This window comes from Jatropha curcas, chromosome 3, assembly GCF_041381405.1.
Source record: "Jatropha curcas cultivar XTBG-Jc1 chromosome 3, XTBG_Jcur_1.0, whole genome shotgun sequence".
NCBI lineage: Eukaryota > Viridiplantae > Streptophyta > Magnoliopsida > Malpighiales > Euphorbiaceae > Jatropha > Jatropha curcas.
In genome coordinates this window covers 12,487,218-12,499,383 of record NC_143153.1, presented here as the reverse complement: position 1 = coordinate 12,499,383, position 12,166 = coordinate 12,487,218, and the positions used below count along the sequence as shown (strand labels likewise).

General features: G+C 30.8%; 1 pseudogene; it reads right to left on the bottom strand.

Moving 5' to 3' along the window:
- Positions 1–9,809: 9,809 nt before the first annotated feature.
- Positions 9,810–10,480, bottom strand: LOC149497575 (protein NRT1/ PTR FAMILY 5.9 pseudogene; annotated as a pseudogene).
- Positions 10,481–12,166: the final 1,686 nt, after the last annotated feature.

Genomic DNA, 12,166 nt, shown 5'->3' with positions numbered 1-12,166 from the left:
TTTGATATTGGGCCAGATGTTTGAAAATTTTATAAAACTTATATCTCAAGTCATATGGGCTTACTGTTTTGTTGAAATTAGGAGAATCATGTAGACAGATTGAATAATTTAGGCTTACTACGGGCCTCGGGGGCCTTAAGCTTACCTAGGCCCTAGTGCCGGTCCGGCCCACGGAAACGGGTCGTGACAAAGGTGGTATCAGAGCAAAAGTTCATAAGTCTAGATGTAACTGCGGAGTAATTCCTGTCATGTCTTGACATAGTCTTCCTTGCTTTCCTCTTCAGCGTTGTTCGCAACCAGATTAGAGTAAGTTGTTTAATAAGTAAAATTTTGTATCCTTGTTCTTTAGAGATGTGATTTAGTTACTGATGCTAAGGGGATGGTTTAAACAAAAACCCTTTTATGGAATAAATAATATTCATATATAATTTAAGTATGTAAGAAGATAAGTTATATAGGATTAATAAGTTGAGGTTAGTTGATGAAAGTGTGCTATTTTTTATTTAATACGTGTTGAATGTGGAATACATATTTAAGAATGCATGAATGTGTGTATAGGTGTGCTTGCGGAATTGAGAATGAGTTGCTAATAATTTAACAAGAGAACTAAATGATTCGGATTCGAGGACATCAGAATCTATTTAATTAGAGTATTGAATGAGTATATGAATTTGATGAAATTTACATGATGTTGGTTAGTGGAATTTCTTATATTTATTGAGATAAATATTTTCTGGATGGAATGGATATACATGATTTTTATAAGGTCTGAATGTTGAAGGATTTGGTGCGATTTGGTATAATAATTGGTGATGAGTATTTTTCATAAAGAATAATATTGGTGGAATTATTATATGAAGTGAGTTTTATTTATGAGTAATTACTGCTTGGTGGGACAAAGTGTATTGTAGCATTCATCAGCTATTTCGTTTCAAGTGTATGAATGTAGGGAATAATATAAATTATTGTGGTTATAAAAAAAATAGAGATAAGGTGGATATTAAGAATTTAAATGATCATAAATAGTAATTTTATGCTGTAAATAAATTTAAAATTTATAAAAATTTAGAAAGTTAACAGATGTTTTAGAATAAGTAGTTAAGACTATGTAGTTAAACAAAAAAGGAGCGAAATATTATTAAAGATAGAATGATGGAACATGTATACTATTGAAGGTAGGAAAAATGGCTTTGAGGTTTAAAATAATTATCACTGTTGATGATAATTCTAATAGGATATTAAATAAATAATTGATAATGTTATAACCAAACTTTTGAGTTGAGTTAATCGGGTCTTTGCGAGGTGAGTTTCGAGAATTTAGTGGTTCATGAATAGTAAATTTAAATCTAAAAAGAGATCAAAGGTAGGAAGTTATTGAATGTCTTATGTTAAACAAATAGATAAATGATTCGAGGATTGTAATCCCGATGACAAAAGAATTTAGTACTTATATTCAGAAAGAAAGATAGACTTTCTATTGGAGAGAAAGAGAGAAGAGAATTTTGACTACTGTAATTTGATAGCATCTAGTTGGAATAATAGTTGATAAAGGATCACGGGACTTAGCTTGAGATGACAACGAATGTAAATAAATTTAATTTCTTGACGTAAAGCAATTAAAATAAGGAATTTCTATTAATTAGTGCAACTTTTGCAAGTTGCTTGTTTTATTAGATAAAGAAGGGAAGTTATATTTATGTCCTTGGTAGAACATGAAGGTAATTAGAGTATTTTCATTCATTAGTAAGCAAGCTGAGTTTTAATTTACCATTTGCATGGAACAGTGAAACTTGGTATAAGAAGGAAAAGGTGAATTTGGGATAGTTTTAACAAATTAATGAAGAGAATACATGTTAGTGTTTGAAGACTAAGGATATAAACTAGAGGATTATTGGATGTGATAACAGGATGGTCTAAGACTACATCTTGATTATATTGGAGTGCCAACTCATGTGTGTCGATCAGATCACTAATCAATTCAAATTGCTCATGGGACTATTGAGGTACCAATTAGAGCGAAAATTATTGATACATAATGTAGAGTCAATGTAAACCTACTCTGAATTCCTTAGCAATTGGTAGCAATTATGATTGAATGAATAGAATTGTGTTATAAATGGTAGTTGCGACATATCTAATGGTTTAAGGAAATATTTAATTAGTTAGGTGCATTTGAGGAATGGTACATTGAAACTCAGATGTTGAGGGATTCAATGAGCTATTAACCCTGTTTGGAGTAAAGAATATAGAGAGAACATAATTAAGGTTGAAAATCTTCCTAGATCGTATTAGGTATAAATTTTACAATTTTTGGAGGTGATAGACATTATGATAGACTTGGAGAAAAAGGAATAACCCTATGATATTATTATCTGAATATTCTTTAACAATTCATGGGATTAAGAATAAATATAAAACAATGGACATAGTGTAATCAGGAATTAGATTATAGGTTTAATATCCTTAATCTCATACTTAGCTAGAGCAAAGGCAATACTTGTTTAGGATTTCTGGATACGTAGACCTAGGTAAATTGGATATAAATTACGGTTTGGAGAATTTTACATCTTGATTAAGCTTGTAAAAAAAAAATGTAGACTGGATTTCATGATGGAATGGAGTATAATAGAACTGTGTTTGCGAATTTTAGAAAATAAATTAAGAATTATTCGGCATGGCAACAACTAATTTGGCTAGTTGCATAAGTTGTTGTCATAATTAGTTAAGAAATGGTATGATATGATAATTCGGGAAGAAGGATAGAGAGGTTAATAACTAAAATAGAGACTTGATTGTGAATTGAAATTTTCTCTATATAGTCGATGTATTATTTGTTTTTATGAGAATTCTCATTAGTAGGAATTGAGAATAAATTATATATCTTTTGTTGGAAAATAGTTAAGTTGATAAATATGTGATGAGATTGAGATAGAAGTCAGTATATCCTATCAGTTGATAGCACTTAGCTAGAGAAATGTCATGATTTTGTTTGAAATAAGCTTGTAGTAATACCATGAATTTGTTCTCTTTAATTGGAAAGGATTGAATGGTATTTAATGGTAGAATTGATAATAATAATAAGGATTCTAAATTGGAATAGTAATAAATTTGATTGAATATGTGGATTCTTATATCAGTAAGATTACATAATGGGTTGGTGTATGAGTTTCTTATGGAGTGATGATCATTGCCTATGATAGCTAGTGAGAGAATAAATGACGATACATCAATGTAAGGACACATGATATAGAGCTAATGAGATCAATAACCCTTACTTGAGCAGATGTTATAAGTGAATAAAATTCTTACGTGTAAAGGTGAATATTAGTGTCGAATCTGTGCTTTAAGTTATGAATATTTGACTTGAGGTGACAACTTGTAGACATAGTATGATTCACGTTTAAATTAACTTTAGGGATGGATTTATCTTATAATCATCTTACCCTCTCTATAAATTAGATTTTCTTCCCAGGTCTGTTCATTGGTTTGTCTTAATTATTAAATTTAAGAAAAATCAGATTCACCACTCTGACTAACGAACTTGCAACTTTATGTGAGAAGCATAACCACCATTGTCGTAAACAATTATTGTATCCTAGTTTCTTGTTATTTTCAAAATTCGAGGACGAATTTTTTTTAAGGGGGGAAGACTGAAACAACTCAAATTTTTATTTTCAAAGATTTTCCAATTAAATTTAATAAACCGACAGCTTGGAAATTTATTTTAATATTTTAATGCGAACACTGTGAGAAACCGAACCGAAAACCGATTGAAAAAGTCGAAAACCAATCGAAAATCAAAGATTTGGGTCGAATCGAACCGAATCGAACCGGTTCGACCCAAACCATCTAGAAAATTCCCTTTCCTTTTTTTTTTCCAGCGCTGCACCTCTCTACTCCTCACCATCACAGCAGCGCCTCCTCCTTCCTCTTCTTCTTCTTCTTCTTCTTTCTTTCTTTCTTTCTTTCTTTCCCTTTTCTTCTTCCTCTCTTCTTCTTTCTTGCTGTGACTGCGCCTGCGTCGACCTCAGCCAGCAACAGCAGAGGCGCGATCCACAGCCAGTCGCACCGCTTCCATCGCGCACAGCACCGCCTCGCCGCTCCTCCGCGCGCCACAGCCAGCGGCTCCACCTGCAGCAGCGCTTCATCCTCAGCCAGATCGCAGCGCCACAGCTCCTCGAGTTCATTGCGCCACCATCCTTGCTGTCCAGTAGATCGCGCCACTTGCTCGCAGTCCCGATGCGCGTAGCTCCAATCTAGCACGCGTAAGCCTTTCCGATCTAGCAAAATTCAACAAAAATTATACTTGGGGTATAGAGCAATTCTTGCTAATTCTCAGAATTTATTTTAGTAATTTGGGTATAATTTAACTTAGTAATTTTAGTTAATTAAATTAATTTTAGTAATCTTGATTAGTTAATTTAATTTAGCAAATCTGATTAGTTGAATTAATTTAATTTAGTGTTGATGAGTCGATTAATAAAAATATATTTGATTAATTAAAATTAAATTCTGGTAATAAATAAAATTGTTGGGAAATTATGATTTATGGAATTAAAGAAAAATTAATATAGTTGATGTGGATAAATGTGGAGGACGGGAAAAATTAAATTGATGGAGGATGGAAAATTTAATTGATTGATTGCCCGATGGATGGGCTGTGTGATTTGGAGTTATTAGATAAAATTGTTGATACTTTAAACAGGTGGAAAGTCCAATTTTTAAGGGAGATGCTGTCGAAATTTCGGTAGAAAATAAAATGAATTTCGGTAGCAAATAAAATTTATTATAGAAATTTAATTAATTATAAAGAGTAAATTATTGATAGAAATTAAATAGGTTAAGAATAGTAGTGTGATGAATAAATATTTTATCTGATATTATTCTTTTTCCGATGTCATTTTTACTTTGCTTAGATCGCTCGGGTCCATCTAGTGCTCCTCCCGGATAGAATCAAAACTAGAGCTTCGCTCTCCACCACAGTGAGTAATAATAAATAATGCATATCAACACTGCATTTGCATAACATTACATTTTTATATATTTACATATTGTATTTTCTCATATATATTATGTTATGATCATTATAATTATACTTGTGCATAATTGTGCATTTGGATGAAATTGGTGTATTATGATAAATGAATTGTTTGATTATTTGTGCTGTGTATATACTGTGCTCTGTTTGTGTGGAGTTGGGATGAAGTGGGTCACCATGGGTTTGTGAGGACGGTCGATAAATAAGGATCCTGATGAACTGATGAAAGTGGACCGTCGGCCGGGTAAATGGGAGATCGGCGCCCCCGTGTGCACCTGATGAACTGATGAAATGATGTTGATGATATGGAAAAGAAAAGAGAGAATGTAAAAATAAAATATTGAGAGGACTGGTCAAGTGAGGATTAGACCGGTCGGCCAGATATGGGGGATTGGCTCCCCGGCTGCACATGTTTGAGAGGATGGGCTGTTTGAGAGGACGGCTCGTCGGGGATTTAGGTGACGCCACTGACTAATTTCCACGTGATGTGATTATTTGAAGGTGATATTGTTGTGGGTGCTGATATGATGACATATGAGTGACTGTTGTGTGTTCATTCAGTATACTAGGGTGCATTTTGCTTGCCTGTATGTGGTGTGTATTATTTATTATTATTCACTGAGTTGCAAAACTCACCCCCTTCTCTCCAAACCTCTCAGGTACTAGGAAGCAGCTGATTCGATTGAAGCTCTGCAATCTTCTCCGCAGAGTTATAAATGTAAACTTTATATTTTTGTTATTTAATTTTGGTTGTATAAGTTACTCTTTTATCAGATTATTATTGAACTCCGCAGTTATAGGGTTGTGTATTTAAATTGGGCCTTATTGTTAGCACTACGCTATAAATTAATTATTGTGTAATTAACTGTAGGTAAACTAGTAAGCCCTTATTGTGATTATGAGTTATTGTGAATAGGCCCTGGTTAAATTTTATGTATTATTTGATATTGGGCCAGATGTTTGAAAATTTTATAAAACTTATATCTCAAGTCATATGGGCTTACTGTTTTGTTGAAATTAGGAGAATCATGTAGACAGATTGAATAATTTAGGCTTACTACGGGCCTCGGGGGCCTTAAGCTTACCTAGGCCCTAGTGCCGGTCCGGCCCACGGAAACGGGTCGTGACAGTTTCATACACCAAAATTGCAATTATCCCTAAAAAAACAAAGAGAGAATACAATTATAGAATCATTTTTTTTATTTAAAACAAGAAATCATATCCAAAAGGAAATGAATTATTCTATAATAATAATAATAATAATAATAATTTTGCCACAAATGTTGAGCTATTTGATCAAAAAAGCTATTCATTCGACGAAGTTGGCTCGAATCGATGTTGACAATTTCATGTGCTTCAATTCCTTGGTCATCATCTATCACCATGTTATCATTTGCATATTCTACAAATAAAGTATCTATATTGCCTTGCATTCTTATGTAATTATGAATGACAAAACAAGCAAGAACAATGCATTTTTTTTTTTTTTTGCTTCAAATGATATGGAGCCATATCTCTAAGAATGGAAAAATGTGCTTTTAATACTTTGAAACAATATTCAATGAAATTATGCAGAGACGAATGCATGTATTTAAATAATTCTTTTGGACCTTGTGGATTTCATCCATCTCTATAATCACGTAAGTGAGAACATTCTCCACGATATGGTGAACAAAAACCAGGCATATTAATATATCCAAAATCCACTAAATAATATTTACCTCGTGGTGGCATAGAAAATTTATTTTCTGGCTTAGTAATGTTTTTCAGGAAAACTCTTGCATCATTTGTTGTTCCTTCCCAACCTGTCACGACAAAAGTAAAACGCATTTCAAATGAGCAAACACACATAATATTTTGAGTTGGCTTAACTTTTTTACAACGTTATGAAGTTTGCTGATCAGTTGGAACACGAGCAGAAATATGTGTACCATCAATTGCTCCCACACAAACCTAGTATTAAAATAATAATATTGATAAGAAAACAAAATTATAGATCTATTTCTTATTAAATAAAAAAGACTTTTGAAGAGATTATACCTTAAAAAATAGATAATATCCTCTATTGCATTTTATCTCTAGAGGAGTATCTCCAAATGATAGATGAACAATTAGATGTTTTGCAAGAGAATAGATAGCAAATAAGACTTTTCTAAAATATTTGGATGTTGTTTGTATGGACTGTTGAAATCTATCTCCCACAAATCGATGTCATGCATTCTGACCAATAGTAGTAAGAAACATAGCTAGTTGTTCTTGAACTGAAAGAAGTTTAGAATCTTTCAATTTTCTTCTTCCTTTTAACTCCTTACATAAATTAATAAAAATATGTTGGTCCATTTGAAATAACTCAAAGCATGTTTTTGGGATGACCATTTAATACTTCTATAACACACTCATGACCTGTTAATGCTGATATTTTTTGTGGGCGATGTTTCTTTTGGCACAGGTGGTTGTACTCTTGATTTAAATAAATAATTAACAATTGCTCTTCCTCTTCGTCAGAATCTGAAAGAAATTCCTCTAGTTCCATATTTTAACTCTTTAATAATCAAACCTAACAAAAAAAATATAAAAAGATATATGTATATTTAGGAGTATTGAAATATAAGACAATTAATATTAACTTTCATAAAGTCATGGTGTTATTAATACTAATCATAAGAACAACAAATCACAATAAATGTCTCATATTACCACTTCTGAAATTTCTTAATTTAAAAATGCAAAATGTCAACAAAAGTTAATCAAACATAGCTAAAATCACAGTCAAATTTAAATATTAAGAATTGTGTGGTAGGTAAACAAGGATCGGTTTTTTAGCATCCAGTCTTTTTTCCTTCCTTCTGCATAGCTAAAAACATGGTTCTCCATAGGGATTATCACGTATAAGTTTAGTTGCTTTTGTATAAGATAATTCATCTATTCCTTCAAGAGTGTTAAGTATATTTAGGCAATTTAATACAGACTCTTGATCTTGCCTATTATTTCCACTATTTCCATTTGAAGTAGATAATGTTTCTAAACTAATTTTTCCCCATTATTTCTAACCTTGTCTGAGAATTTTTTACCAATTATAGTCAAGGCTTGAGTCATTGCATTTTGAAATTGCTCTCTTGATCTGTGGCAATTATTTTCTAAGCTAGCAACATATTTCCCTTTCTTACTTTTTGGAGCATCATGTCATTTGAATCATCAAAAGTTTTACCATTACTTCCTTCATCCTCGCTAATAGAAGGGCTTTTTGTGGAGGCATGAGCATAAGCTCCAGTAGCAATAGTATCACCATAAATCACACATAATTTTTCATATTCTTTACATAATTTTTTCTTAAATCTCCTAGCATGCTTATTCACCTAAATTGGAGAAAATTATTAATAAGCACTCATTGCAACTCCAAAAAAATCAAAATAATAGAAATAATTTAAATTAATACCTGAATTAACCTTTATCACACATCATCAGTACCACTAATTTGCCTTGTTAATTAATTGTATCCAATTACTGTTTCTTGAGAAGTTTGCTGAAGTTCTTCCATCGAGTTCTAAGAGCATTGAATTTATTTTTTAATTGAATATGAGTATATTGCTTTCCAGTTTTTTCAATCAATCATTCCAAAATTGTTTTTCAACCTTTCTTAGTAAAAGTAGTTGTTTTCTATTTCCTTTTTTCATTTCCTGCTCCATTAAGGATATAAAATAATCTTCAGACTTTTCAGACCAGATTGCATCTTTTTGACTAATTTCATTTCCTCCATCTCAGAAAAACTTAAAATTATTAAAATTATGTTTCTAACGTGACAAAAAAATTGACACAATTAAATTAATATTAATATCACTACTAATAAACTATTTAATCAAAAAAACATAAAGAATAGTAAGGTAATCAAACAAAAATATTTATGAATACTACCAATTAACTTACACTAAAAAGATAATTATAATTATTATCAATAATCCACATTTTCAATAACTTACACTAAAATTGACAATGATCGGTAAGTTCTTGATTATAATATTTGAAATTGCATCATAGGTGAAATTGACAACTTGTGTCATTTAGCCTTTAAATGAACTCAAGCCAAACATATCATTTGAGAATTATTAGCCTTCAAAATCAAGACCATCCAAAATATATATATATATATATATATATATATATATATATATATATATATATATATATATATATATATATATGAAGGTGTGGATGAATATATGTGGAAACCTGACTATATTATCTTAAAACAACAACAGTGAAAAGGTCCATAACATTCAAATGTGCGTCTAATCTTTCCCTGCAACTTGCCATGGACACAACTCTCCTCCTTACACTTGTTCCTCTCAATAATTTGTTTTTTCTGTCTTTCATTTTTTATAAGAACTTTTCCAGTAACACTTGTAACCATTCAATATGGAATACTTAGCAGAAGCTTATATAAGTCTTATCTTGAAAAATTTCAAACTAGTTAATGCAATGAGACACAGAGATGGATACAGAGATTAATCATGCAAATGGCATTGCCTCCACACTTTTTAATTATATAATTAATATTTATACATAGAAACACAGAGATAGAGAAAGAGAGAGTCACTTTTGACATTGTCTTGTATATATGGATTCTTTGATGAGATGGCTCATCTCTGATTCATATTTCTCCTATGGTCAACAACCCAATGATGTACATTATGTTTCAATATTCAATAATGACTCATTATCCAAATTAAAAATTTCAACCCATTGTTAATTTTTAATAACAAATTAAAAATTATCATTTACAACTCTCATTATCCAAATCACTCCTACGCCTATAAAATTTACATAAAATAACATAAAATAAACATACTCATTGTACTTAAAATTGCAAGAAGCTAATAATACTTGTCCAAGTGAGCTTATTTCATGTCATCACTAAACCAGCTTCCCTTCCCTCTTGAACTAGTGAAAATTTCAATAAGAGTTATCAAAAAAGCACTCACAAAACTTCCAACACCAAAAACACTTGTGTTCAATGCAATTCCCATAGTTTTTATTCTACCAGGAATTTCACTGTAAAAAAATTCTTGCATACCCACAACAGTAAATATATAGAAATCCCTAACAAAATGTACCGAGGCAGTAACCAAAATATGCTTATAGGAACAGTTTCTGAATTTGGCATTTTTTGACTCATTTCAAGCTTTTTCATTTCTACTAGTGCAGCAATAACCATAGCTATTATGGATAAAACCATATCAATACCCATTCTTTGCATTACATTTATATTTTCTAAGCACTTCTTCTCTTCAGGAATGGCAAGGCTAGCTTCTAGAGAGAGATAGAGAGATGGATTCTTATCATAAGAACAAAAGAGCAGTAATTACTTAGCAGATTTGTGCATTTCGTTTCAGATTGGCTAAGAATGACATTTCAAGCCATTGGATTGTCACTTTCCAAAGGCATCTCTTGGAGGAAAACATTGATCTGATCTTTTTTTTTAAATCATTAATCTAATCAGAGGCACCATTTTTAGAGAAACTAATATGGAAATTGAAATTAGTTGCTTTTTCTGTTTTTTTAGAATTACATTTTTAAGTACATATAATAATTACAACTTGTTACAGAAGGTTACAACTAAATGATGGAGCATGACATGAATATGATAAAAGAAAAAAAAGAAAAATTCCAGCTAGAATGGAGAAAGATTTTTATGAATGCAGTCCACTCATTTTGCCAAAATGGACATTTTATCAATTGCTAAACACATCCATATACAGATATAAAAGCAAAATTTGGAGCAATGAATGCAGATATTTTAGTAAAAGATAATAAAAAATCTTCAAAGATTCACAGGAATATGAAAAAAAGAATATGAACTCAACCAAGTTCCAACCGAAGTAAAATAATTGAGAAAAAAAATTCAACTAAATAATAATAGTTGTGCAATGAATAATAATAAAAAAAATTATAAAGTAAATTCAAATACCTTACAAATTCAGCTGCCTTTAGTAGATGGATCTTCCTCAAATATTTGGAGAATACTCTTATCAGCTGTATCTTACAACTATAAATGGATCAGGGGAGAGTCAAATCCAATTTGATATAGATTTCAACCTGGAGGAGAGGCAAGTGTATTTATTTATAGAAACGACTTGTGAGCGAGAGAAGGGAGAAGCGTACTAACAAGTGTATCAAAAAATATCGCGTAAAACATGATTTGTGGTTTTTTTTTTTTTGAAAGGCACATGATTTGTGGTTTTGTAACTCACATTTTCTGTTTTTTAAATGATTTTGAAAAAAGTTAAAAAAATAAATTTAAACAATTTTAAAACAAACATGTTTCTGTTTTTTTAACCAAAATTAAAAGAAAAACCAGGAAACCACAACAATACCAAACACTACCTAAGTTGTTGGACTGATTTCTTTTTTTTTTTTTTAAATTAAGTTTATTCATAACTAAACTGATCAATGTGCAGCCTAGAGCTAACCTCCTTTCACTTTAATTTATTTATCGTAGTTTTTATTAAAAATCTCTCTTTGATGGAAAATAAAATTTTAGAATATGACAAAAACGAATGACTTGGCAAGACTACTGAAATATGTTTTCAGCTGTAACGAGAGTTTTCTGATCATTCATTAATAAAAAAAGACACAAAAATAAATTAAAAAAAAACACTTCAATTCCAAAATAAGTTGTTGAACTGATTTTCTTTTAAAAAAAATTAAATTTATTGATAATTGAACTGATCAATATGCAGCCTAGAGCTAACCTTCTCCGATTTCAACTTATTTATTATAGTTTTCATTAAAAAATCTTTCTTTGATGGGAAATAATTCTAGAGTATGACAAAGACGAATGACTTACCAGGACTACAGAAATATGTTTTTAGTTGTAACGAGAGTATTTCTGATCATTCATTAATAAAAAAAGACACACAAAAATAAATTAAAAAAAAAACACTTTAATTCTAAATTAAGTTGTTGGACTGATTTTTTTTTTTTAATTAAGTTTATTAATAACTGAAATGATCAATATGCAGTCTAGAGCTAACCTCCTCCAATTTCAATTTATTTATCGTAGTTTTCATTAAAAAATCTCTCTTTGATGGGAAATAATTCTAGAGTATAGCAAAGACGAATGTGTAACGC